The 5914-nt window shown below is 41.8% G+C and overlaps 1 pseudogene; it reads left to right on the plus strand.

Moving 5' to 3' along the window:
• On the plus strand, positions 3105-4846 carry Gm7001 (predicted gene 7001; annotated as a pseudogene).

Consider the following 5914-nt stretch of genomic DNA (forward strand, 5'->3'; position numbering starts at 1 on the left):
GGTTAGAGAGACTGAGAATATCATGAACAAATGAAAGAAAATTTCAATTAGACCTGAGAAATAAATTCAAGCATCGTGTCTTTGAAGATGATGATAGTCAAATGGTCTATCACAGAACATGGTGACTGTGGTCAAGTATCGTTGAACATACTGGTGATTGTCAAATGTTCTTTCATAAAACATGGTGATAATAGTTAAATGGTCTATTGTAGAATATGATGATGATGTTAGGTGTTGCTTGATTTTTTTCAAATCCTAATTTTACTGAGGATTCTAAAATTCTTTAACCTCCATTCTAGACTACAGCACACCCGAGGTAAAGGATGAGTGGGGAATGGACCTGTTTAGAAAGGTTCTTTGAAGCAACTCCCTTCTGTATTGTCAAGAAATCAGCAGTTCACGTGTCAGTGGCAGCTCAATGCACTTACGAACACTTCACAAATATCCCAGCAGTCCAGTTCGGTAGAGTCAGGATAGCAAACACAAATCAGCAGTAGCAGCATTACCTAGCACTGACACTCAGGCCTCAACCTCAGCACGAGTCAGTAGGAGGGACCAGGGCCAACAGGAATGCCAGGAGAAATTTCTCAGCTCTGTCTCTCTCAGCAAAGGAGCTAAGACATGGGACCAATAAGCATTTAGCTATGGAAGTAAGACAAACTAGCTCCTAACAATCTGTTGGGGTTTTTTTGTTGTTGTTGTTCTGTATTGTGTTTTGTTTTTTATACTCCCTCCAAACATCACGTTTCCTCCATGGGTCTTGCCTTAGCACATGAGTCTGTCTCACTGTCTCACCTGACATCACTCTGCCAATCAGTCTGAGTCCTCTGAAGTAGCAAGAAGCTGCAGCACATCACCAGAAGGTTTTTGGTCCGTTTCTTTCTATGGAGCCCCTATAAATGGAGCTCAGCTATGCAATGCAAGGCAGACCAATACTTGCATGTCACGAGCAAAGAATCCTTTCTCATGTCTTCTTTCACATGCTGCTTGAATAGACCATCCTTTCACCTGTATTTGCTTTGCCAAAATGTTTTCTTCATGTGTTTGCCTCAGAAAAAACACCATCCAACACAACTAACTTTCCAAAGAACCCTCAAGTTTCCACTTCAGTTAGGTCCTTAAAACTTACCTCAATAGTATATTTAAGTATCCTCATCATAAAAAAGGCACATGAAGCAAAACTATGCAAATTAACTCAAGTCAACCTTTCCACATTATATACATATTTCAAGACACCCCAATATACAACATAAATGTATTATTTTATTCACAAAATGATAAGAAGTAAAACTTAAGTTCTGAATTAAAAACTGGATTCCTTTCTTTCGGATGAAGAGCTTTGATTTTTAAGCTAAGAACTCCCAGATGCTGTTTGTGAAGCAAGATGCTCTGTTATTCCATAAAATAATTTCACCTAGGAGACACACAGCAGGATAGCAGCTCTTTGGAAACAACATTCCATTTTCTCAGTAAAACAAAGTTCATCTGATTAATAGAAAGCAAAGGAAAAAATTGGGTCCAAACACAAAGAATTTATTTTTAAAAAGACCATCCCATCTCAGCTGAGTGATTGTCTCCACACAGTTTATTTGAAGCCAGCAGGCTTTTCCAGCCCTGACTGCCCCTTTCTGTTAGAATTCTTAGTTTTGGATCTGTGATCAATTGCTTCATGCTGTTTTTCCTCGGCAAGCTATAGGTTCACCCCAGCTGCAAAAATGTTCTGAACTCTAAGCATAGCCTTCATAGGCAAAGTCAGGATGTGATCCTTCAAGAGCCAACGGGGAGGCTCCGTAGGAGTCTACTCAGGAATTTTAGGAAAGTATTGAGCAACTGGGGTAAAGTGTGTCCTTTTATCGCTGTTTCTAAAATGAATCGAAAAAGGGATTAAAATCCATTATCAGAAGGGGCCTTCAATATGTTGTTTATCTAATCCAGTAATCTTTCTGCTAGACTAGATACAGATTACTAACTATTGGACAATCAAAACAATGTCAGAAGTTTGGAGTAAGTCACCTAGGGAGCACTCCATGTTCCTGCCAAACTTGGTACAGAGTTTCTAGGCTTCTAAGCCAAAGTAAGTAGTACTGACTATCATTATAGACAAGAATTGATGCCAGATTTCTCCTGAAGGATTGCGTTTGCTCCCTGTCATCTCCAAAAGGTTGGAGATAAATATTGGTGGATTTATGATGCAGAGTGGAAAGAATTATTCTACCATAGAAGTCTGATAAAAACAAACCTAGATGTATTTACTTTAACCCTTTAAATTTCTTCAAGTGGTTAACCACTGTTCTCCAAACTACAACAACCAAGATAATTCATGTGGAAAGCAATCTCACATCCTGAACATGGCTTTTTTAGAAAAAGGCTCAAAACTGCTACATTTATAATTATCATGCTATAAGGAAAGAAATCTAACTTCACCCAAAAATGTCTCCTTTGGCCCCTGCCCCTCTTTTAATCTATTAAGCCAGTAGTTCTCAATCTGTGGGACACAAGCCAAAACGATTTACTTTACAATTTATAACAAAATTATACTTAAGAAGTAAGAATGAAAATCATGGTATGGTGGTGGGTCACCACAACATAAGGAGCTAATTGTATTAAAGGGTGACATCATGAGGAAGATTGAAAACCATTGTTAAGCTATCATGGAATGCAGTGTATGATAAAATTCTGTGGACACAGGGACATCCCTGCAGGGATGGATTTATTTCCTAGATTCATCTCTCCATCTATTCTTTTCTAATGAATTATTTTTATTACTCTTAAAGTTTTGTGCAGGTGAGTAGTATATGTGTTCATGCATGCATGTGTCTGTAGAGACTAAAGCTATCAAATCCCCTGGAGCTAGAATAATAGATGGTGGTAAGCTGCCTGATTCTGTGTGCTGGAAACACAATTCAGGTCCTCTGGATGAAGAGCAAGCGCTGTTGACTGTTTTTCCATCTCCTCTACCCATTGATTTCTTTTTCTAGTATTCATGTCCATCCTAACCTATAGTTCAACCTAACTATAGTTTTTATCATTGTGAGGAGCTGTGGTGTTTGAGAAAGACTAATACATGCAACTTTGGTCTTCTCTTTTCAAAAGAATAAAATGCAGGCTGGAAGTGGAAGTAGAGAAAGGATGTGGGACCATCAGTATGTGCCCCTCGACATCCAGACCAGCAAGCTGCTCGATTGACTGGTGGACAGAAGACACTGTAACCTAAAATGGCAAAGCCTGGTGCTGACCATCCGGGAAAAGATCAACACCCCCATCCGGGACATGCCAAAGCCAGGAGATTGCCCAGCTGTTCTCTGGATCCTACATTCATTACTTCCACTGCCTGAGAATAGTAGACCTTCTTAAAGGAACCAAGGCTTCCACCAAAAATATTTTTGGCCGGTACTTTTCACAGCGGATGAAGGATTCACAGGAGATCATAAACCTGTACAAGAAGGACAGCATGTATTTAGTAGACGTCTCTAGCCTATTTCAGAATGTCAACCATGAGATCCCTCGCTAAAGAAGCAGATCCCCAAGTGCTGGCAATCGCAGCAAGATTACAGCTGCAAGGAGTAGGGCCAGGCCCAGGCTGCTGAGATGTGGGAGCAGTTCTTCCTGCAAACAGTATGGCATCATGGGAGACAATGTCCAAAGAGAGCTCTGGCCCTGTGAAGGACCTGCTAAGTCGGCTAGCTGAAATAGGGATAGGAGCTCAGTCCCTGGGGGAAGTCATTGACCTGTACCAGGCCTGTGTGGAGTTTGTGTATGACAGCCCACAGAACAGGTGCTGCCAAGGAAAGAAGGGAAACTCTGCTGTATGAATGGAGGACTAGGACAGAGTCCTCTCTGGTGGAGCGGCCAAAACTGGTGGAACCCCCTGAGCTGGTGCAAGAGTATGAGATCAACTGAAGCAACTTTGGGGTGGAGGCTGTTTCCGACTCTGGCATCTCTGCTAAGAGCACTGGAATAGACTGGGGTATCTCCCTGGAGTCTGAGTCCAAGGATGCTGGGGCCAACAAGACAGACTGGGGCGATGATGCAGCTGCTTTGGAGATCACCATGCTGGAGACAGGCGCCGAAGCTCCAGAGGGTGTTGCTCGGGCTCAGACGCCCTGACTCTTCTCGAATACCCTGAGACTCGGAGTGAGTTCATTCATTGATGAGCTCATTGAGCTTGAGATCTTCTTGTCACAGAGAGCAGTAGAGATGAGCAAGGAGGCCAACAGCCTGTCCGTGAGCCAGTTCCAGCTGGCTCCTGCCATCTTTCAAAGAGAAGATGCTCAACCTGGTGTCCACACTGCAGCAACTGATCGGCCAGCTCACTAGTCTTCGAATACAGCTCCTGTTTATGATTCTGACCTCTCCAAGATATGTGAACCGGAGTGACTGAGTTCCTCCAGCAGAAGTTGAAAGCAGTCACAGCTGTTGGCTTTGAAGAAGGAACTGATGCCGGAGGCGCAGCAGGAGGCACTTCACGAGCAGGCAGCTCTGGAGCCCAAGTTGGAACAGCTGCGCTGGAGACCAGAGAGCTGCAGAGATTGAAGCTGACATCTTCAAGAGGTACAACCGTGGTCTTGTGAAGCTGATGGGAACCTCTCTGTGACGCGCACCCTCTGTGTCCCCCACCCTCCTTCCCAGCTACCAGGTGGACGTGGGACAGGCCAGGATGATGCTACTGGGCCTCACCAGCAAGAAGCCAGGCAGATCTAGGGTGAGAGCCACGAGGAAGGGTCACACTGTGATCTCTGCAAGAAGTTGTCTTGAGTGGGTCTGTGGCCTGTAAGCCTTAAGGCACAGTTGCTTCTTCTAGTTATCAAGTGAGGCGTAATTTTTAAAAAAGGAAATGATTCCCTTCAAAAAAAAAGAATAAAAAGCATTTACTTTCAAATTTTTCATAATTCAGTTTAGAAAGTGCACATGGCAGTGAGCCAGTGTTTACCTGGACATTGAAGACAACCTTGGGAAATAGCAGAACAAAAATACAGGAGGATCTGGGCTCCTGGGGGAGTCAACAGCATCTCTCAGGTTTGCTACATTGATCATATACATTGAGCCACTGTGTTCTGGGGTCTCTATATCATGGTGTCTTCCCAATAGCCCAAGTAAACAAGAAAATGCTCTAATTAGAGCTTCCTCTATCTTATTCCTACTGAAACATTATTCCTGCTCAGTTTTGTCTATGTGTTTAACAAACAGCAACTTAGTATTTCAACATTGCTTCTGTTTTGAACCACAGGGATTAAGCAACCTTTCACCCACCATGTCTTAGTTTAGCTCTTTGAAACTGTTTTTCATCATTTCATTTAAATATCAGTATTATGAATATTATCTGTGGTCTTGCATTGAATTTCAGTCTTTTTATTTGTTCAGTCTTTTCATTGTTACCCACAGAATACTCACAGAGATATCTGCATCTGTCTAGAGGATTATTTGACTGATACTTGTCAGATTTCCAGATATAATAACGACCTCAAGCTCTTCCATTGGGATTATGATTTATATACAAGACCCACAGAAGCCAGCTTTGTAGTACTATCATACACACATTTCTATCATTGTGTACATTTCTTTGATCAATGCTCTATAGCCTGTATTTATTACAAGCAAAATAGTCATTCTCCTCTTTTGGCCTTTAAAATCATTGTCATCACCATCACTTTTAATTAAATAACTGAAAATTTAAAGAGGAAGAAAACAAAGGTTGTGTAGGAAGTGCCAAAACACAGTTATTAAAAGAATGAGGTGCTGATGCGCTGCAACAGAGGACTGACCATATTTTACAGTATTGTGCTGTATATTTTTTTGAAAGTCTAAATGAGAGGAGCTCAAAGGCTCTTGACATAAGGAAATAATAAACAAAGAGAAATGCTAATTATCTTAATTTGTCCAGCATGTATTGTTTACCATGTGTTAGAATATCACA

Source organism: Mus musculus, chromosome 10 (assembly GCF_000001635.26).
Source record: "Mus musculus strain C57BL/6J chromosome 10, GRCm38.p6 C57BL/6J".
Classification (NCBI taxonomy): Eukaryota; Metazoa; Chordata; class Mammalia; order Rodentia; family Muridae; genus Mus; species Mus musculus.